This window comes from Sitophilus oryzae, unplaced genomic scaffold, assembly GCF_002938485.1.
Source record: "Sitophilus oryzae breed Bouriz unplaced genomic scaffold, Soryzae_2.0 scaffold_1184_pilon_pilon, whole genome shotgun sequence".
Classification (NCBI taxonomy): Eukaryota; Metazoa; Arthropoda; class Insecta; order Coleoptera; family Curculionidae; genus Sitophilus; species Sitophilus oryzae.
Genome location: NW_022145820.1, coordinates 1,283,905 through 1,307,900, shown reverse-complemented (window position 1 = coordinate 1,307,900; position 23,996 = coordinate 1,283,905). Strand labels below are relative to the sequence as shown.

The 23,996-nt window shown below is 30.6% G+C and overlaps 1 protein-coding gene across 2 annotated transcripts in view; it reads left to right on the top strand.

Moving 5' to 3' along the window:
* Positions 1-23,996, top strand: part of LOC115891511 (PDF receptor) — a 152,088-nt gene that overhangs the window by 73,582 nt on the left and 54,510 nt on the right. For both annotated transcript variants that reach the window (XM_030911978.1, XM_030911980.1), the window contains exon 2: positions 13,869-13,932. The gene's annotated coding sequence lies outside the window, so the exon portion shown is untranslated. The remainder of the gene's footprint in view (positions 1-13,868; positions 13,933-23,996) is intronic.

The following is a 23,996-nucleotide window of genomic DNA, read 5'->3' as shown; positions in this document are numbered from 1 at the left end:
TAGAATCTAACATAATACTCATACCATAAATTTTAATTTTGAGTTTAATATATTTTTTGATTCCACTTTAGTAATTAGGTAAATATTATCGGATATGGACATGTAACATAAAACTGTTTTCAAGCAGAGAGGCGTTTACTTTTGGGATCCTCTAATTGCTCAAACAATTTAGCGAATATGCTGTATAAATTAAAGGGACTGATAATTATGAACTTTAGTATAATGAAACTGAAAGACTTCAGTTTCATCATTTTGTTTCATGTTATAATTTGGATATTAATATTAACATAATTATTATATTAGTTCATTAGTAAAACATAACATGATTGATATTTTTAATTGTGTATGTATCTGTTTCTTCGTATGTGTATTGATCTATGTTTATGTATATGAGTTTTATTTTATTTATTATATTTTACTATATCCAAAGACCAAATACCAACATTTTAGTTGTATACTAGACAAATACTCTTAGTTATTAGTCTATTATTATTAAATATATATTAGTCTATTATTATTAAACTTAGCTGTTTAATTACAACTAGACAAATAGGTATTTTCAAATATCATTTTATATTAATAAAATTCGAATTTTATGCGGACGAAGCCGCGGAAAAAACTAGCATATAATATTTTTGTTTACACAGTATAACCAAATAAGTCTGTAGGGAAACCCCAAACGGGAAAAATTTCGTACAAAGACCTTCTTATATTTTTTGCACTTTGTCCATATTCCTATACTTTGAATATATTTCTGCGTAGAACTCTCAAAGTTTTTGGTGTTTTATTAAAATTTGGTATAGAAATATTAGTATTACATTTTTAATCTTTGATACTTTTAAAAAGTCGCTTAAGGCATATTTAAACAAGGTGAGTACAATAAGTACAAATAATTTCAAAACTGGTAGATTTCAATAAAAAAATCTCTTCAAACATCAACATGACGACTCAAAAGATCTATTTTAGCAAATATGATTTGTAGCTTGCATCTTGCACATAGTAACAGCCCTTGGCTCCTTCCATTCTTGAAGTAGAAGTTGCGTTTTCCAAATAATTTTTATGTAATAGGCAATTTATAAATTTTCTTGTAGGTGGTATCATTCTTTTTATTCCCTAACAACTTGTTGCTTTATGGTTTTATCTCCTTTTTTCCAGCACTTATGGATTCACACACAATATGGTATATTAGCACTTTTTTAAACTTGTTTGGTACGTTTAGTAGGTTGATTCCACTTCTGATGTAAGAATGTTCTTCAGAATCTATATTATTCCGATTTGATTTTGTTATAAAAAATTATAACTTATTGAAGTTGGTAATATCAGTAAGATGATTATAATAACGCAAAATAAATACAATAAAATCTATGTTTAACATGGCTGGCAAATTATATTTAATATTTGTACTAATTATACGAAAAAAAAGATGTGTTTATGATGGTTTTTAATTTTATATTTCACAGACCAAATCAAACCAAATCAAAATATCAACGATTACATAATTATTAATTCGAAAATTATTAATAGCGATAAATACATACTAGATGGCATATAAACCAGTAAACCAGTATAATGTTCACAGAAACATTCAATTCACTAATGATAATAAATATAAATTTTATAAATAACTTTATAGTTACTGGTGGTTACTGCCTGTTTAAAATACTAAACGTATCGTAAATATATTTATTATTTTATTTATTTTATAGACCTTATTTTGCAATTCGTTATATTTGTACCATATTAATTCAACGTTGGAAAATATGTGGATTATTTTTTTGAAACCGATCTTTTATCCCAGGTTTTTTTTCAGTTTCTCACACAGAACTTTTTAAGTTTTTTAAGGCCACTTTTTCAAAATTATTACGGGTTTGAAAAAGAACGCTTTTCGGTATTTTTCAACTAGGGCCGGTGATAATTTTTAAAAATAAAAATCTATATTTCAGATAAAAATATATTGTAGCAACAAATAATGATAATGTATAAAAGGGGCACCAAATATATGATTTATATAAGTATATTATTAAATTAAACGATGAATTTGCTTTTGCCAGACATTTTTTGTGCGAAAAAATCTAAAAACAAAAATTTTAAGACAACAAAGTTATGGCGGAGGTAGACTATTTAATTTGAAATCCACACACAGATATAAACTATTTTAGTTTGGTATTTTGTTTCTTCACATTTAGAAACAGTGGCTGCTGAAAACGGGAACATCTTGGACACAGATTGCAGAAAATACCCATAAGGGGCAGTAATATCACAGAATCGGTTATTTCTCAATTTTTACACGGCACTTGGACCTTGAAATAATAATAATTCTGTTTCTGATATATTTCACTCTTTCAATTACTGGTTTAAATTTTAATACTTAAAGCAAAAATAAATAATGTGGAATAACATTATAACCAGTTGACAAACAGACACACTAAAGACAACCTACGTGCGTATGCGTGGTTGAAAACGAACGAGGTGAAAATTTAATTTAATTAAACTAGCACACCACTAGAATTTGGAATGCTATGTGAAGCTAGTGCAAACTGTAATAAAATTTATAATTAATTCGATATATTGTAAAGGTCGAATACATAGACATGTATAAAAATACATTGGCCATACACATTTCTTGGACAAAATTCTGTTTTTTGCTACTAGAAGAAAATCTACAAAATAAAGAAAATGTAAACACTACTGTTTTAACTCGAAAAAAAAAACGAAAATTGATTTGTCAGTGGTATTTTACCAGTAAAACAACGATTTAGGATGTATATCTCCTTCCGATCGTCAGACACAGAAAAAACACAAATAATGAAAATAAAATGTGCTCCATATCATCCGTTTATACGGTAATCACTCACACATACATCAATAATTTTATTATAGACTCGTCTTTTTTTTTCCTGATTCCATTCAGCTGTAACTTGTTTAGAGTATTCCTTCGGTTTTTTTGTATACTTATATTAGGATTTTTTATTTCTAACCTCTTATTATTAATGTCCCGGACTCTACCTTTTTTATCCAAGATTTTTCCGGTTTCACCGTAGTTTCAGGTATATTAAGTTATGTTTGGCTTGGTAGTTCGTTAATGTTTTTCCCGGAAAAATTTTTTAATAAGTACCAATTCCCGTATTTTTGTTTGTTGGAATACCACGCACCACTTTCTATAATAAAATTGCAGAAATTTAATTCATTATTAAATCAATACAGAAATGATAAAATCAGCATTATTGGTCTGTAAGTGCAATAACTACATATTGCTGACACGATCATTTTGTAAATTAAGTATTTGTGAGAGATACACACCATATAGTGAGAGAAACAATGCTATCCCGTCATATGAAAGAACATCTGCCTATGATAATCATATGAAAATCCTCCACTCCAATATGAAAATCCTCCCCATATGGAAATATACCAACGAAAGTTCCAGAAAATACTTGACCAGTACAACAAAAACACTGTCATTTATACGGATGGTTCCAAAACACAAATTGGTGCTGGATGTGCAATTATCATCAACTGGTCAGCTTTCCAATGAACTTTGAGACATGAAGCATTAGCTTTCTTTACAGAACATTTTGCGATTTGGAAAGCCTTATCCTATGTCATCGAGGAATATGATCAAACTAGAGTGGTAATTGTTTCTGACTCTTTAGAGATCGTGTCTAAAATTAATGACATATTTGTCCATGATTCTCCGAAACCAAAAATTCAGACGCTTATTCAGAGTGCATATGTGGGTTCCAAGCTACACTAATATACTCGGCAACACAATGGCAGATGAAGCAGCACAGCAAGCTGCTAGAAGAGATACCACTGATTTCCCTTAATAAATATGATTTTAAAGTACCACTACATAAAAAAGGGAATGCCAGGATGAGTGGGCAGGTAGTCCTCCAAAGCTTCGCGCAATAAAACAGGTTCCGTAAACCCCTTCCTTACGTCTTGATAGTGCTCTTCCTAGTAAGCATAGTTTACTGCAGTGACTCATGCATATCTGCTTAAAAGAGTAATGCCTCCAATGTGCATAGTTTGTAATGTTGAGTTGACAGTAACTGACAGTGAATGTCCTCAATATACGGTAGAAAGAACTAGATTCTATATACGTGGTGAAATTCGTGAAAATTTAACTGAAGTAGAAAAAATTCAAAATATTTTTAAGGCTATGAAAGATTAATATATACCACCAACTGTGATACTCACCTGTGATACTCTAATCCAACTGTGATACCGTGTGTACATAATTACCTATTTTTCTTGTTGTTTGTTTTTTTTCTACTTTTTTGTGTTTGGTTCAAAGTAGATTTTTAAATTTTGAATTGTCCTTGTAAGAGTGATCCCTTAAGGGATCCCCTGTAATTGCATTGTTATCAGTAACGAGTTGTATATGGCTAATGATCCTGGTCACCGATGCCTAGGAAAAAATTGTCTTTATATTCCAGGGTTTTGAATAACAGGATCCTTACATTTTATAAAATTGACAATGCAGTGAACTTAAAATATATTTGACTTGTTTAATTCGACCTATTTAAAATACATTTAACTAATTACTTTATTTTTATAATTTATTACGTTGAACAGGGTTATCTTTGGGATATAGCAAACGAGTGGTTAGAAACGAGTTTCCTCAATTTCGTCTATTAGAGAGTTAAAATAGTTGTCGGACACACAGAATTCGATATAGCATGGCGCGCAGAAGTTCCCCGATAATAATCGCTAGGGAATGGGAACGCAAAGTTGGTTTTGATATATTTTGCAACGATTTAATATTGCGTCTGCTTTCTAATCAAAGTAGGTAATTTATGGTTTAAGACTGAAGAGCTAGTATAACGAGGCACAGACTGAACTCAAATTATTTGTATTAGACATATCTTTCTCTATTTTATCATTACCGGTATTTTATTATTAGTTGCTTATTACTTTTAATTGCCTGCGAACTGGGAATTGTACAGGGTGGCGCCTCTATATAAGGTTTTTGACATATTTCACATTTTGTGAAAATAAGGAATAAATTTTAAATTTTAATAACAGCTATCTAAATTGTAATTTATCCTGTATAGCCTGATATTTATTTAAAATAATCATTGTATGTGAAACCAAATTGAAATTTGACCCGAAAAATTATACAGAGGGAGACAAAATTATTATTGAACAATGGTAGACTTTTAAAAGCAAGTTACTCCTTTATTTTAAATGGAACACACAGGATGTTATTCCGATATTCAATGGAGAAAATCCTACTAAGGTTTCCTTATTCCTTATTACTTGATAAAATCTAGGTGGCTGTGATATACCTTTCATTCCCTGGTTAATTTAACAAAAATTAAAAGATGTAGAGTAAAATATTCAACTGTAATAAAAATATTTTTAAGATAAGACAAATTTAAAACATATTTTAATTATTTTAAAATTTATTTACGCATTCTATAAATTGATGAATGCACACTGCCATTCACCAATTAATAGAATCATATCAATTCTCTCTGATGTAGGATAAGTATCCATTTTCGGCAAATTTCTGACAATATTTTTTATTTTAATTGATATAAAATAATAACTAGTTGTTAAAGGTGAACTAATTTGACAGCTATGTTGAAGTAACATCAGGTATCTCACAGCCACCTAGATTTTATCAAATAATAAAGATCTAGTGATACTAAATCATAAAAATGAAATATCAGTGAGAATCTTTGTTTGAGGGATAGTCATCTTTTACAGTATTTCGAGACATGAATTCCCTGTTGGAATATAGGAATAATGTACTGGGTGCTCCGTTTAAAATAAAAGAGTAACTTGCTTTTAAAGGTGATACAAGGTTCAATGGTAATTTTGTCTCACAGTGTATATAATTTTGGGTCAGGTTTGTTGGGTCAAGTCAAGTTTTTTGGGTCAACAAACTTCATTTCTTGTAGTCTTTTGAATTTTATTTTCATTTCTGCTCTTTATTCTTTTTCCAGAATGTTGCTGCGAGGTGTCCAGTACTGGTACTTGGTTTACTTTCTAGAATTTGACAAATTTTTACAAAAAATTATTATTTTTTTCTTTCTTTCTAATTTCCTGTTATTTATTTTTTTAACATGCGGCTTTTTATTGCGGCTTGGCTAATAAAATCATACCCGTATTGATTGATGTATTCACAATAAAATTACTTATTATATTAATATTTTTAACAAGCAATATCGCTGAGATCTCTATCTGTATATATTTAATCTTGTAATAAACGTTTATAATTAATTATATAACTATAATAAAGCTAAATCTGGAATATAAAACAATTTTATTTTTAGAAATTAGACACGTGGTAGTCACCAATTTTAAAGCTACATTGTTAATAATTGGTTGTATGTATACTGTTTACTAATATATCTACTTTCTAGTTTTATAATTGAAAATCTGAATTAAGCGAAACTAATAGTTCTAAATTTTGTTGTTTTACCTCAAATCCATTTGCTTCCTAAATCTTCATATAGTTTTGCATCCTAAAATTGTTTATTTTGAACCCAAGTTTCAAATTTCTTCTGTAAATAGCAATCGAGTTGCGTTTTGCCTAATGGGCTCTAAATATTTTATACATTTAACTTCGAAAGCAATCAGTGCGCCAAAATTCTCAGTTAGTCGTTAGTCTAAATGTTCATGTTCATCTGGTCTAATGCCAGTTAACATCGGTGGTTTGGTTTGGTTTGGTTGAGTATTAAGTTAATATACTGTTCTTATACACAAACAAACTTATATGGAATCATTCTTTATTTCTGACTAAATTTCTTGCAAGGATACAAATTGGTATACGACTTTAAGATAAAGCGTTTTGTTGTAAATAAACTTGATAATAAAGCATAAACGACTGCTGAGATCTATTTTCTTTTAAATTTTGTGTTCAGTAGTAAAATCACGATTGTCCGGTAATTTTCATTCGATCCAAAAAATAAAAAAATGTCTTATGTTGGATTAACAGATGTACAGAGGAGAAAAATTAATGCTCTCACTGAACAAGAAATGCTCCAAAGAGACGTAGCAAATATAGTAGGCGTTACGCAGGGTGTTGTATCGAAAACATATGCAAGGTATTTGGAATTAGGAACTCACAAGGATAGGACCAGACAAAGTCGTCAAAGAGTCACAACTGAACAACAAGACCACCATGTGGGCCAAATTGTTAGAATAAATCCCAATGTTTCTCATCCAGAGCTACAAAGACAACTTCTGGCAACTACAGGTGTGAAAGTTTTAGTTGAAACCATAACAAAAAGGCTTTGTGCTCTAGGATTTTACAGTAGGGGAGAGTTACGGATCCCAGAGTTATATCGGCAAAATAAAATTGACCGACTAAATTGATGGGTTCAACATCAAAACTGGACAATTGAAAATTGGCAAATGTTCTTTTATCGGATGAGACCAGAATTGGCCTAAGATCAGATAACCATCGAATTCGGGTTCTCAAAGCTCCAGAAAGACGAGCGCGACTTCAGGCTGCCAAATCTGTACCAAAATACAAAGGAGGAACTATAATGTTCTGGGGAGGTCTGGGGAGGTTTTGTGTACTGGGAGCAAAAATTCCATTGTTACCACTTCAACAAACTTTAACGGGTCGGAGATATGTTGACTTGGTGCTAGACCCAATCGTTAGCCTTTGGAGAGCTGCAATTGGTTATAATTTTTACTTCTAGTACGATCTTGTACGACTTCTTGTACGATGTATACTTCTTTACTTCTTGTACGATACTTCTAGTACGATTGTACGGTTTTGGACCGGTCTGCATGTTCACCAGATCTAAACCCTATTGAACACTTGTGGGACTAGCTCAACAGAAAGGTTAGAGCTCGTCGAAACTATCCAGGAAATCTTGCACAGCTTATTAAAGCAGCATTAGCAGAATGGGAAAACATACCCCAAGACAACGTTGATAATTTAATAAGAAGCATGCCAGCGCGAATAGAAGCTTCCATAAGGGCTGGAGGTGGCAACAAGGAGTATTAAAATTATCAATTTTCGTTTTGTTTTTGCTTTTTGGCCATTAAAAATTTAAATCTTAACTTCGTTTCAGAAACCAAAAAAATACCATTTTGTTTATTTTGGGAACTGATTTGTTTTATTGCTATATGGATTATTTTTTATTAAAAGTCATTGGTGAGGACTCAGTTTTATTCATAAACACAAAATTTTAATACGTCTCAAAAATTATGAAAATTAATAGATGATTCCATATAAGTTTGGTTGTGTGTATATACTGTATGATCGAAAAAAATGGTGTCTAGTTGGCATGGAAATGACAATCAATAACATTTCCCATATAATTCTACATATAAAGTGACAGCGATCTTCATTTCATAGCCATCCCTGACGCCGTTTTTATTTCGATCATTCAATATTAAAAATCATATAAAATGAAATCAAACAAGTCGATTATATAAATTAAAGATAAGAAATGTTTTTGTGATTTAGAAATATATCTCTTTCTTGAAGTAATTTTTTGTAAGTTATTAAAAAACAAATCTTTTAAAGTTTTTATATTTTCTCTTTATATTAGGACTTATTTTGGCCCTTAAATACCAGAATTGATTTTCAAAGGATCTTTACTGGCAGGTAAACTTTCCAGAAAATATAACAGGCTGTTTTTTGTATTTTTTTTGTGGGGAGATGCCCTGCACCCATAGAGCCGACTGTTCCTGGATATATTTATTTATAGATATTCCACCCCAAATATGATCGGAGGTAATCGATATTAGGTAATACAACTGTATTATATTCAAAATCAAGAGTCAGTACATACACTTCACTAGCTTGTATTAGGTCTAATTATCTTAATGCTAGACTCTAATTAGACCCCGCAATTATTTCTTTTATTGAAATAAATCTTTATATTAAAGAAGAATTTGATGTTTACTTTTTCTCGTGACTTATTTAAAAATAAAAATTCTGAAATCGCAGGTTATAAAAGATGTAGTTATCAAATATGCAGTTACATATATCATCTCTCTCAAGAATAAAGCGAGTGATTGAAGAAACCTTCAATCTATTATTGTAATATGCACCATGATTATTAATAGCACACTTAACATAAATATAGCCTTAAGTACAGAGAGAAGTATAGCCTTTTGTATATAAATTATTAATCTTTTTTTTGCTTAGTAATACATGGCGTGTATATTTACATCTACTTGATTTTTTAGAGCTACTTTTAATATTGTACTTAGGGTCATCATTAGATGCAAACTAATCTACGGATATCAGATGATGTTAGAATATTAATTGCTCCAATTCGATCGGTTGGTTGTGTCGATTTAATCGGGTTCGATGAAAAATTGATCCGTTTTTATATCTATCCGATAATTCTAAATTGTGTTTTATTGTATCGTGTTTTTCTGATGGTATAGAGCGTGAATAATGTATAATAATTATTATTTCTTTAATTAAAGGCATAACCAAGTTTATGTAAGAACATTATATTATTTTAATCTGATTAATTGAGAATTAATGAGAATTGAATTGTATAGATCAGTTGTTTCTATTAAATACTTATTTTTCTCTTAACAACATTATTACCTGAGAGATTCCTTACATCAGAAGTGGGATTTTTTTGTGTACGCGAAAAAATCTACATACGGTTTATCTGACACTAATCCCATGTCCACTTCTCGTCGTCTCGTTGTAGTAAAAGCGAGATATGCAAAAATGCTCTAAAATAGAGATAAGATTAATATCAAGGTTGCTTATTAAAAAAAAATATCAGCTGGATTTCAAATTGATGACGATGTGCTCACTAAAATTGCAAGCCTACCATATAATAACGGCAGCAAAAAAATTAGTGGAGACGTTCAAAGGTCTTTTTAAAGTGCTTGAAGTGCTACCAAACGGCCGGTACAAAGTGGAAGGGGATATAGACTATACACTCTACAAGATCGAGAATTCCTTATAAAGCGGTAGTGTGTCTTGAAAACATGAATCCATTCGAAATTAGAAATTGACCACTAAGTCGACCTGCCTATATCCTCGCAGGAGAAAATTATTATTTCAATATTCTGCTAAGCAGTTTCAGACAAAAATTTACTTTATTTTTCCTTTTCTAAAGATATATTGTCTACTTGCTGACAATGAAGACATTTGTATCCATTTGTTAACAGTATTGAAGACTATCCAACTTGCTGACAGTATAGACTCTTCACTTGCTGAAAACCTAGACTGCCTTCTTACTCACAATATAGACTGCATGTTCATGTTCATATGCAAAGCTGCTTTTTATGTGATGTTGGGCCTGAGAATACTGGCAATTAGCGGCCAAACTTACATGAACTGAAGAAAATGTTAGACCTCTAGAATTGTACATCTATTACCTTATAGTCGAATGTTCCCTTTAAACATTAGAATATTAAGATATTTTAATCTGAGTCAGTCCACACAACCTGCGTTACATTTGTAATACCAAAAATATTTATTATTTAATAAGAATCCGTTGTAGAGATCAGTTATTGCATACTTATTTTCCTCTAAACAACATTATTACTTGAGAGATCCCTTACATTTACTAGTTCATTGAAACAATGATTGTCCATTCGCAATTAATTTCAGCAGTCTTGTTCTTCTAGCAGAATCGCATGATAATTTTTATCTGTTATACCACATATGTATGTATATGCCAAATATGTTTTTTCTTTCTCGTTGTAAATAGGAACTATGCATACTTATAGCTACTGATTCTTGCATACAGACAGATTTATTGAAAAATCGGGTAATGTGGAAGCAACATCCAGTTTGATTGGACATGTGTAGGCCGCTTAAGCAAACTCGAATCTACTACTAGCGCAAATTAATCATAATTAACTGTGAAAGATTACACGTGTTTCCTACTATATTTACCTATCCTATTCATTTCAAAATTATTTACTAACATTAATTTAGAACACCTACCATATCGATAAATAGGATAAAATCTACCCATTTAATAATTTATAGCAGCTTAATAAACTACGGAATAATAATTTCAAATAATCTGACAGTTTATAATTTGTAAAAGTAATTATACTCTAAATATACAAAAATAAGACAAAGTATAAAATCAATTTGTTTATAGGACGAGATGTTCATTTTGACGTTTATGAACAATTACTTCGAGATAATTTAGAGTGTATTATATTTACATTAAAAATTATGTTTTGCACCTGCCCTGTTGGATTAACAAGAAGTCGTTTATGTAATAATTTTTGATCGAATGTAAATATTTTTGTATTTATAATAAATATGAGTTAACGGCATCATCAAACTTTTGATATATTTTATAGGTGCAATATGTTGGCTTCAAAACTAAATAGAAAAATATAATATATATTTTAGTCATAATAATTAGTATCGCTGTACCTACACAGTAGAATTTTATAAAGAGATTTGGTTTATTTATTTTATGTATTTTGGATCTTCAAAAGTATTATTTTTAATAATACATGTATTTATTTTACAATTGCAAAACAATCAAATTCTGATAGTATAAGTGTTATCTCTACAAAAGCTCTTTAGAAAATACTCTAAATTAATATTTATCTAAGTAGGTATTATCACAGGTATTATGAATCATGTTATTTTGAAGTTCTAAAATATTTTGAAGTTCTTATTCTGAAAATTTTAATAATTATTTCAAGTGTATAGCATATACATCAATTTTTATGAAATGAATAAATAAAAATTAGTGTACCTACCTATTAGTAAAATAAATGAAAAATTTAATAATTAAAAACATAATAATAAAATATTAATATATAATTATTTTTTATACCACAGTGGCTGTGATAATCACTACATTTATATTTTATCAGTTATGTATGTAGCTATGTTCAATTTCAGATTTTTATTGTCCTGTTGAGGGAAGAAGTTAGTAAAATAAATATGACGATCGATAGATGTATTTATCTATGTATTTTATTATTTATTTGTATAGTGTTGAGAAGAACAATACGATTAGAATCATACAAAATTATTAATCCAATTTTATCTTTCAGAAGTCATTTGAAAAAAAAATTACGGGCAAGCTGATTTTTTCAGAGTTTGTCAGCGACTGTCTTCTGAATGTAAAATAAACAAAATCGGAAATTTTCCCCTTGCGATTTTTGAGCAATAGGGGTGGTTTTTTTAAAACTGTACTATAACAAAATAATTAGACGCAAATTGTACATAAGAACATTCTCTATAAGTTCGCCTAATGATTTTTTTTATAAGTTTATTATTTCCGAACTTAGCGGCCGTTTCATGAGCCCTTTTGGGTGGTTTTCAAAAAGTTTGTTTTACAGCAAATTGACCCGTATGAAAATTGTTCATAATTAATGGACAAGCAACTTTACCTCATGATATTTTTTTGTAGCTTCATTATTTTTGGAGATATCGTCCAGTTCATGAGCAAATTGGGGTAGTTTCATAATTTTTGTTTAGTTCTACAAATTTACCAACTTAAAGGTGTTCATATTAAACTTACATGCAAACGTCCCTTTGATATGTATTTATTTCCCTAAAACGAAACATGGAATTCATGAAGTGAATGAATATTATGATTTTTTTTATTTATATCGTCTTCTTTTGTGTGATGGACCTGGCGTTGGCCGCTCAGATTTATTGTTGGTTTCTTTTGTTGCTTCGTATGAAGTAAAGTCGTCGTCGTTACAATCGCTGTCATCATTCTCGCAAATTTTTTGGAGGTGGTTGTACGTTCTCGCGTGTCTCACCAGCGCAATGCTTATAAAGTACTGTGCACTTTAGACCTGCTTTGCGGCAACCACAAGCAGCTAGGCAGGGCGTCCCACAAGCACACTATATAAGCTAATAATATAGCACTTGTGAATTTCCTGAAAAAAAAAGACATTTAAAGCTACCATCACTTGTTCATGATCTGGGCGCTATCTCCAAAAATAGTCAAGTTACAAAAAAAGTTCATAAGGCAAAGGTATATGTACTCTTATTTTGAATGAGTTTCCTAGAGTGAATTTGCTGAAAAAAGAGTAACATTGAAAACTACCCTAATTTGTTCGTGGACTGGACGCTATCTCCAAAAATAATCAAGCTACAAAAAAAATTCAGGAAAAGTTGCTTGTCCATTTATTATAAACAACTTTCATACGGGTCTATTTGCTGTAAAACAAACTTTTTGAAAACGGCCGATAAGTCCGGAAATAATAAACTTTCATTAGATGAGAGAGATTAGAATGAAAAAAAATCATTAGATGAACTTATAGAGAATGTTTTTATGTACAATTTGCGTCTAATTATTTTGTTGTAGTACAGTTAAAAAAACACCCCTACTGCTCAAAAGCCGCAAGGGAGAAATTTCCGATTTTGTTAATTTTAAACTCAGAAGACAGTCGCTGACAAATAGATCAAACAGCTTGCCCAACAATCAACAAAAAAATCAGCTTGCCCGTAATTTTTTATTTTCACTCTCTATACGGCGATACAATTTTACTGGATTATATGTCAAATTTAATATTTTACATATCTGAAGAAGATATATTTTCCATAGCTGAAGAATAATTTTAAGTAAAAAATGGTATTTTTAAATGGAAGTGATAAAAATGTAATAACGCGTACTGTAAAATAACCCGTTGCTATTATATTATAAAGGTTTCGATTATAAGCTTTGCTTACGCTCTGTAAATATTAAAATAAAATTGTATTGCCATTTTTGTAAATATGGGGAAAACAATATCTACCCAGTTTAATGTATATTTATGTTATATATTGACAAAAAGCTTAAATTTAGTAAAATATGTTTTACTGTAAAAATATGTTTACTGTTAGATATTCCTATGATTTTTAGTTCTATATTTTATTGAAATTTGTATTACAATATTACTAATATTATCTTAATATTACAATATTTTTATTTGTATTATTGCAGGGAGACTTCAAACTATTTGAGGATCTGGCATTATAACATAGAAGGTAGAGAAGTGCTCAAAGAGGTATGTATTTTAACCATGTATTTTATGATCGGAGGTAACATAATATTATATAGAAATATTTGAACCAACAGAAGAAATTAAAATCATACAGGTGGATACAGTAAACATAAACATAAATGAAATAGAAAAAGCTCTCAGAAGTATGAAAAGTGGCAAAGCTTCAGAATCTGGAAATATCCCCATTGAACTAGTAAAACACGGACCAGTCATACTACTGGAAATTTTAGAAGAATTTTTTAACAAATATCTCAAAACTTTCTCTCTATATGCAATTTCACATTTCATAAAAATAAATGTCATAATGGAAAATAATTATGGAAGCCATTACTATTTTTTCGTTATTTGTTATTTACCGTGCGATTTTAACGCCTTTTTAGGTAAATTCCAGAACGCAATCAACTTTACTGAATAAAATAGTGGGTTTATATAACAAAATTTTTGAGAGCCTCTCAAAATATTTCAAATTATTATATTATTTGCAATAGAAACTCATGTTTGCAATTAAAAAATAATAATAATTTGCTTGAAACCGGGGTCAAACTTTAAAATATTGGTCCACCGTCAGAAATAACGAAATAACTAAGGAAAAAAGCTTTAATCTAGCTTAAAAACGCATAATGTTTGAGCCATTTGGCTGTTCGTCTAAAAATTCATGAAAAAAATATGACCGTTTAATCTGAAAAATACTTTATAGTTCTATATGCTTCCACAATGTACTGGGAACAATAACATATTAGGCCAAACCTACCCGTTTGGATCTTTAAAATCTTCGGATTGATAAAGTGACAATTGTAGCTATCCAAAGGCGACTTTATAGAAACAATAACATTTTTGGAACTACATGGTCAACGATTCTTTGCAAACCATAAAGTGATTTTTTCCAAGAGAGTTCCCTGCGCCACTAAATTTCCACTTTAGTGGAGCGTTATGCTACACCGATCACGGCGGTGCCGGTGGCGACTATACATTCCATTGGTGCCACTATAACGTTACGCCTTGTCCTTTGAAGTTATATTTTACTTATTGCGCATTTTCTATTATTAGTGTTTCTATATTATTCAGAGCTACATGAGGTATAGAGTATTTTAACGCCCACTCTTTCAGCTCTTATTTTATATTGTTATTGGTTCTCAAATTAATTCTCCTCAGAGATTCAGCTTCAGATGAACTCACACTACACTCATCTACAGAAACAGCTTCAAAAATGTCTCAGTCACTACCTGATTTATGATGTTCATCAGTAGGATTATAGAAAGATGTAGTTTTTGTTTCTAATGTTCATGCATCTGCTCGCAATGAGTCCTTTTGGTTAATTCTTCGGTAGAAAGTACTAGAATATCTAAATTTCTTTTTATTCACCTTAGGGATTTTACAAAAATTTAATAAAGCTTAAAAGCAAATAAAAGAAAACACTAAAACAGAACAGCACACGATGCAATCTGAGACAATTACATTTATTAGGGTATATTAAGTTATGGTCACTATAAACTAGCCGTTTTTGACCCCCGTGACTTTTTAGTGGCAATGGATGAGCGACGGCTACTTTATAGTGATCCGTAGCTGTAACCATTTAGCTACTTTCAATGCTACTATAAATTAGAAGTAACTAGGTGTCGTGGCCGCGACTACCCCGTAACTTAAATTGTTACTATAAAGTAACAAAAACTTAATGGAGGCATTATGGTAGCACTTGTTAGTAACCCCTACTTTGAAAAGTTACTAGAAAGTTTTTGGTCTTTTATGGTGTCATATTCGAAGATTCGGATAGTTCCAGCTACTTCTTTAAATTACATGTTTGCGACTTGCAATCGGGGTGTTTATTTTCCACTTTTATGGTAGGTAGGCACTAACCGGTCACTCCCGAAATATACTTCGAAGTGACTATTCCTTATAGGAATTTTAAGTGGCAGAGTGGGTCTAGGAACTATACTTTAGGGGCAGTGACATTTTAAAAAGAACTGGGAACTATATTTGCTAGTTGGGAGTGCAATGGGGAGGTTGTATGGTAGAATTTTGAAAACGAGAATTGAAATGGAATGCCAGAATCTAGAGGAGTAAAGTGGTTTTTGCGCAGGGAGGACGTGCTTAGATAATATTTTCACCGTGCAACAAGTTATTGAAAAGAGAATAATACATTTACCCAAACCATCTGATTTTTATCAACATTCAAAAAGCATACGATACGGTACCCTTAGCAGAACTTTTCAAAACTTTGACGAAAATCGGCCTAATACTTTATTTAGAAATATTCTTTTTAGTAGTAGATACTGCATTTGTATTGTTTCAAATAAATACATCATAATTATTAGAAAAAAATTAACATAAATTTAATAGTAATTAATATGGATCTCAATCAGCACTACTGCGTATTGTATAGAATAAAATGAACAGAGTAAAAATATTATGGTCGTAGTAAATGCTTATCTTAAAACTTATACTGTTATCGTAATAAAGTTATTAAATAATTCATTAACTGATAATGTATCTAAATAAGGCGAATTTATATAAATCTTCTGGATAAAGCTTTAATTAAAATCTGTGCCAACTAGCTTTATTTAATAAGTTTCTGAAAAGTAAAGTCTTATATTTTGTTAAAGGGATTGTTTCTTAAAGTTTTAAAGTAGGTACGTTAGAAAGGCGATAAAATTAAATAGAAACTAAATTGTTTGAATATTGATCGGAGTTTCTTTCTTTACATAATTTTAATTAGTTCTTTTATTTCATTTAACTTCTTTAAAACAAAATTATATTAGCTCTGCATTTTTTTAGTAAAAAACTCGATATTTGCCTGGAAAATTTTTGGAATTTTTCGAAACACAGTAAACTGTTTTTTTTTCGCCCATAATCGCCCCATTTAAAAATGGGGCGATTATGGGGTTCCACTAACTCATTGTTGAGGGACTCAACAGATTATTATCTGTCAGAACAGAATGTAAATCTTTACGAATAAATTTTCAGTTAGTTATTCATTTTTTTTTCAGAGTTATTCATACTATTCGATGGAGGTAGCTAAATGATTAGGTTTTAAGAATTTATAAATATTGGAGTCGTTAATGAACTTCTATAGAGTTGGTTGATTTAAGTAGCGACTGTGACCGCTTTTCGAACTCCAATTAGCAGAATTGTTGATACCAATTCGAATTTTTTCCAAACCGCCTACTCCGAGACCCTATCTCTAGGGATGGTAATGCTGGATTGTTAAGTGTTTATATGCATTCGGCATTGAAGTAACGGATGACTTCCGTTATACTCTTCCGGGCAATATCTTCAAGATCTACGAAGGTGTCGCCTTTGAGGCAATTCTGGGTCCAATAAAAAGACGGAGAGCGGCACAGGAAATACTGGACTGATTCCCTTTTCTTCGAGTCCTTCCAGCTTCGGCAAACTTCGTTAAAAGATATGCCCATTCCCATGTTTACCAATTGACATGTATCCCGTATGCCTGGCGATATATTACGCGTTACGTGATTTCTAGAGTTAAGCATTTTTGTCGGTTAGGTCAAATTTGTTTCATTAATAAAAAACCACTGACACATTGGAGTCCATGGATTAACGCATAATGTATTTACAAAAAATACTTTTTGATTTTGTATGTTTTCTTTTAATGGGGAAAAATAGAATTTTTTTCAAAGTATATACATTATTTATTAACTAATATTAAAAACTGATGGGGTTTACCCGCAAATTGGCTGCTGTCACAGCTCTTTATTACAGAAACATTCTCTAGATTCCTTGGAGGTTCGACGGACAAATTCAGAGCTGAAATTATTATACAAGTTATTACATAATGAAATTGATAGTCCGGATGTTCTCAGTCAAATCAATTTTCTGGTCCCACGTAGCTCTCGGTATAGCTTTACATTTTATGTGGCCTCCTCGCGCACAAATGTAAGTAAATATTCGCCATTGAAACGTATGCAGGATGCATATAATTTATATCAGTGTAATTTTGATATTTTCAGCTGCAGTTTGGTTTCGGTTGTGAGTTCAGTTTAGTGGTTTTTCTTGGTTTATATTGTTGTTGTTTTTTTTTTCATTGATATGTATTTTTTCTCATTGATGTTATTTTTTGTTTAATTTAATTATTTTGTATTGAATTTTTTTTGTGTGTAACCCACTCTGTAATTGGCGTAAGCTGTAGAGTGTTGTAGAATAAATAAATAAATAAATAAATAAATAAATAAATAAATAATGCATTTAAACCATAAGGTAGCTGCTTATTTAAAGCTAATGAATGCTTCTTTCATAACGAATAACACTTCAATTTAGTTATTTTACAAAAATATATTGAAATATTTAATACGCACCATAGCACAGACGAGCTAAAGACTAAGTACATACAATAAAAATTAGACGGAATGTTTTTGGGTTATCGACAGCGGCACAACTGATAAAAATCCGTAATTGTTATGATCGTTGCTAATAATCAAATAGAGAGCAGATTTTATAACCGATTAAAAATAAACAGTTATCTGAAAGGGTCAACGGACCAGTTATGTCGAAATACCGGCTTCCGATCGATAACCGATATTAAGCGACTTTTGACTATATGGATATTAGGACGGGTAAACTTCTGGTTGGGTGGAAATGTGCCCATGTGACCTTTAACAAGAGCCTCCACCGAGGCCTCCACTGATGACTTCAAATTCTTAATATTTGCAAATGTCGTGAAAATGTTTTAATATATATCTAGTATATAATCGGGTTACAATGTTTTCCGTCTTCCAATTCCTAATCTTCACCTCTCTCTATCTCCCCATTCACCTACTTCCAAACCTCTGTACAAAACTTCTTTATCAATACCCTCTCTCCAGCTCTTGCGTGGTCTTCCTCTTTTTCTTCTACCTTGAGGGTTCTAATTTAATATTTTCTTTGGGATTCGATGTTCTTCCATTCTTTGCACATGTGCATACCAAATTAATTGCTGATTTCTAATGTCATTTACGATGTCGTGTTTTAGTTTCATTTGGCGTCTTATGGTTTCATTTGGTCTTTTATCTTTTCTGGATTTTCCAACCGATCTTTTTCAAAAGTCTATCTAAATTATGCCTTTTACGATGGAATTGTAAATTCTTTTTTTGTTTTCTATAGTTATATTCTTATCCCATAGTATTCCATTTAGCATCAAAACTGCTTTTCTGCCTTGCATATTTCTTTCCAATATTGCTTTATCAGTGTTTCGTCTTTGGATATTTTCATTCCGAGATATTTGTAGCTGTTGTAATGTCTGATGACTTGTTCTGTTGCTAGTTGTAGGTCTTGTTGTTGTCCACCAATGCAGATGTATTCAGTTTTTTTAATATTCAGTTCCAATCCCCATTTCTCATACTCCTCGATAAGCTTTCGGGTCATGTATTCCAAGTCGTTTATATCTTGTGCTACAACAACCTGGTCGTCTGCGAATGACAAGGTGTACTACAGTGTACACATCTACTGGTAATATTTTTGGCTTCTATGTTTTCAGTATATTTTCCAAGTAAATCTTAAATAACGTGGGCGATAAGTAACCTCTTTATCTAAGGCATTTAGTGACTGTAAATCCCGGGTTAAGCCATAGTTTGTTTTAATTCTATATTTTGAGTCACGGTATAAGGATTTAACAATCTATTACTTCTGTGGTCATATTACTTTGTTGCAGCGTCTCCGAAGGTTTCCCTAAAGGTATACTGTCATAAGCTTTCTTCAAATCAACAGATTTGTGTTAGTGTGAAGAGTCTACTGTGGATCGTCCTGCTCTAAAGCCTGCCTCTAAAAAGTGCTTAATACTTGAGACTTGGATTTGTGGAATATCTTCATTAAATATTAAATACATAAATATATCAAATATCTTTATTATTTTGATCTCATTATTTTGATACAGGATATGGTTACTAAAATAGATTTGTATTACAAAATTTTCCCATTTTTTTACAGCAATATTTGCAAGTAATATTTAAGTGAGTACTTGAATTATAAGTGGTATTTCACATAGTTAACATTTTTCTATATATGTATGTATACTAGATTTCTAGTGTATTATTATAAAATTCAGGGAGGATTAAAAAACTGGACCATTTGAATACCGAAAAAGTGTAAAATCAAGCAATACTGTCAGACATCTATTGCCCAAAAAGAACACCTGAAAATCCTGAAAATAGCTAAAATTATTATCAATTGTTAGTTATCCATAGATCTAGGGACCAAATCAAAGGAACCAGATCAACCAGCCGAAATGCTCCAAGCGTCGGGAGATTTTGGTGTGGACATCTTGTACAGTTTATTTAATATGAGATGGTATACTCAACAAAGGCCATCAGATCATTTTCGCACCATTGAATTGCACTAATTTCATATGCCAGTAAGATTCTTTTTCATATCATTAACAAAATGTTAACACCGTATATTCAACCCCAAATTCCCCCAGAGCCAGCAGAATCCACAAGAGATCGAGAAACACGTGAACAAATTTTGATGTCTGTTAGATTATCGAAAAAGCCCGAAAATTTAACAGTCCGCTCTATCTTTCATTCATAGACGATCGAAAAAGAAAGCTTTTGACAAAGTCTAATGGTCAAAACTATAGATGGTTCTTAAAGAAATGGGCGTGCCTCTTCATTTGATTTCATTGACCCAGAATCTCTACATAAATGCCAAAAGTAGAATTACATCAATGGCGTTACTTCGGAAGGTTTCCAGCTCACATGTGGGATGAGGCAGGGGTGCATACTGTCTTCCCAATTATTGCCTTTGCGAAAAGATTTTGAATTAGGTCAAAGGGAGGAATAATTTAAAAAATCAGAAATAGGGGCAGTTTCTATTTACAAGATTTGACACCTAAAAGAAATATCATTTTAATTTTAATTTTTGATCTATTTTTGAGAATAAATATAAATATGGAGATATAGCATATTGATTTAATTTACATTTGTTCATTTTATTACAATAAAAATACTTAAGTGAATTTATTTTTCTAATAATAATCCTAGAATTTTTATTTTTATACGTATTTACCCGGAACTAATAGATATATAATAAAGCGCCAAAATAAAACAATTATGTATGCATCCTGCTGTCTCATAAGTCATTTAATAAAGCGTATTTATTGCCTTGCAGCATTTCTTTCATATATTGCAGGACTCATGCTGGTAGAGTGATCTAGCTAGAGAGCAGTGGCGTGCATATAATGTAGGCAAATAGCATAAATAGTATATTATTATTAAGCTACAAAAATTAGTTTAAACCGAATTTTATTATTGCTATGTTGGCCACATTGCGCCGTTTTCAGCAAGGTTGTCGTTTGCAACTTTGACAATTATCCTAATGTCAGTCATTATTTTGTATAATATTGTGTTATGTTTTAATTGATTATTAACTTATATAGAGTTTTAATTTGTTATTAAATTATTATAACAAAATATCAGAATATAATAATATTATCATAATGTTTTCAAAAACCGGAAAAGAAAATGACGAGATGTTTAATAAAATTCTTCCAATATAAACACTTTTTCCTAAGTGAAAATATTTCTTCTTTAAGCTTCTCTTGCGTTTAATTAGTTTGGTGTATTCAATGCTAACGCTAATTTTACAGGCACAAAGAATTTGTTTGGAAATCACAAACTTTTCAAACAAATCGTTTCCCAACTTTTTTATTGAAAGTTTATTTTTTCATGGCTTCTTTTAAATGAAAAATCGAATTATTAATTTCTTTGATTTTTTATTTTTTTTTCATAATATCAATTTTAATAAAAAATTCTAAAATATATTACATACAGTAATATATTTTATATGTAATTTTATAAATTTTGGGTTAGTTGAGGCCTAACATTTCCTTCCTAGTATACCACATACCACAGCTCTAGTATAGCAAAGCAGATAAAAATAAACTGGATATAGTATATTGTAGACTATTATTATAATTCAATTATTTTTCATTCCTTCACATCTCTAGATAAAACTCAATCAAGAGGAAATAAATTAAGTTTAATTAATTGTACATGGTTTAAAAACATGAAATCGATTATAGGTACGTACATTTATCATTTGAACTGAAAGAACAACAAATAATAAATTAGTGTATAATTGTAGCTCTACTGTTTGTTATCTTGCAATAAATCTTTCAAAATATTTGTGCTTATCCGCCTTGTTGAACTATTATTTTCAAAATATCAGCGGCCGTAAGTCTAATTTATCTTTATCCGAATTTATAAACATAATTGAGACTGATCGAATATTTCGCGATTAATTAAGTAATCATTTCAGTTAATTGATATTGAAATTTAGGCTGCTTAAAACTTATTTATTATTCAATTGCAGTTTCTATAACTATCAGTGCCAGGCTGTGCTACTCTTACATACCAATTAACCATCCTAGGTTATGTGTGTCAAACAATGATAATACATGGGTAATTGGTGTGTAAGGGTAAAATAAAACTAAGTAAAATAAGTTTTTATTTATTTCTCTTTGAAACCAAATTATTTAAATTATGTGTTTTAGAGAGCTATAGGCATTTCTTCTTTAATATTACTACCAGGTGAATAATCAAATTTACAGGGTGTTCCCCTATGAAACATTCTCTCCATGGGTATTTATCCTACACATTCGGGGTATATACCAGTTACCATATCAGGTATATACCCACATTTCTTTATGATAATGTCTTTTCTTTGAAAGATAAACTGAAAACAAAATAAATTACATTTTTGTGTCAATTTTATATTTTTATTTTTTTTAACGTAATAATAAATAAAATAAATGTAAAACCGCCACAGCCATCTGGACTATTCAAGAATTAACTACAAAGAGCATTGTATTATCGCCCCAGTGAAGAAGAGACTGAATAGAGCGGAATCTTTTAGAACCGTCTAGATAATGTAAAAGACAGAAAATTCTAAAATCTGGTAGGGTCTTTCTTCTGAAACAAACGAAAAATGTTCTATAACCACAGCTATAACCAAAGAATATTATAGTTTTAAGAACTCTCGTGTGGAAGCTTTAGTGATTTGTCACACGGTGGCGCTTTTGAACATAATCGAAGCCTGAAAATGCTAATATTTTAAATTTTGAGGACTACGCGCGGCGATATTTCGTACGGTGTTGCCAAAACATATTTTATTTCTCGATATTTAAAGAAATATGTATTGATTATATATTTCAGCGGCCGTAAGTCTAATTTATCTTTATCCGAATTTATAAACATAATTGAGACTGATCGAATATTTCGCGATTAATTAAGTAATCATTTCAGATAATTGATATTGAAATTTAGGCTGCTTAAAACTTAATAGTAGTAATGTGGCTAGCACTACGCTTCAACCGCCTATTATTACCTCAGGATTCTGAATCCCAAGTACTCATTTAAGCTTGAGTCAAACTAGGTACCCAAACTATTTTTATTTTAATAAAAATAGTCGGCTGATTAACTGCCGGGTGTAGGATTCGAACCCACTACCTTGAGATTGGTAGACGAGAGCCTGTACCTCTACGCCATCGGACACCTTTTTTGTGTATTAAAAAAAGTATTAAAAAACATCCGAGTTTTATGATTCAAATTGAATGCTTTTATCCTTAGGGTGGAAGGATTGTTTGGTCAAAATTTTCAAAGCCAGTCGTAAAAGAGTCATGTTATATATGTTTGCTTCTTTTTTAAATATGCTTTAATATTAGTATTTGTCCTCAATAAATTTAAATCCTTTGTTTTATGCTTTACAAAGGCAGATCATTGTACGAAAAAAAGATAATTTGCACACACGTTGAGAGAAATATGAAATATTTAGTTCTACTGTTTGCCAGATAACAGAAAAAATATTTGTATATAATATGTACAGACAACTATAGTGAAGTTGGTTATCATTCCAATAAAAATAATTTTTAATAAAATTAGTTTTCAATTTTTCTTTAAAATAGATATATTTAGTTTTCTTTCTTACTTCTTTAACAACTTTTATCTTATTTTGCCTATTTCAAATAGAAAATACTGGCAGCAAATATCAATTTAATGCAAATAAGGTTTCTTTGAAGTTACAGGTAATTCATGATGTTATGGAAACTGGTACAAAAGACATTAACCATTCAGTTAGTTCTA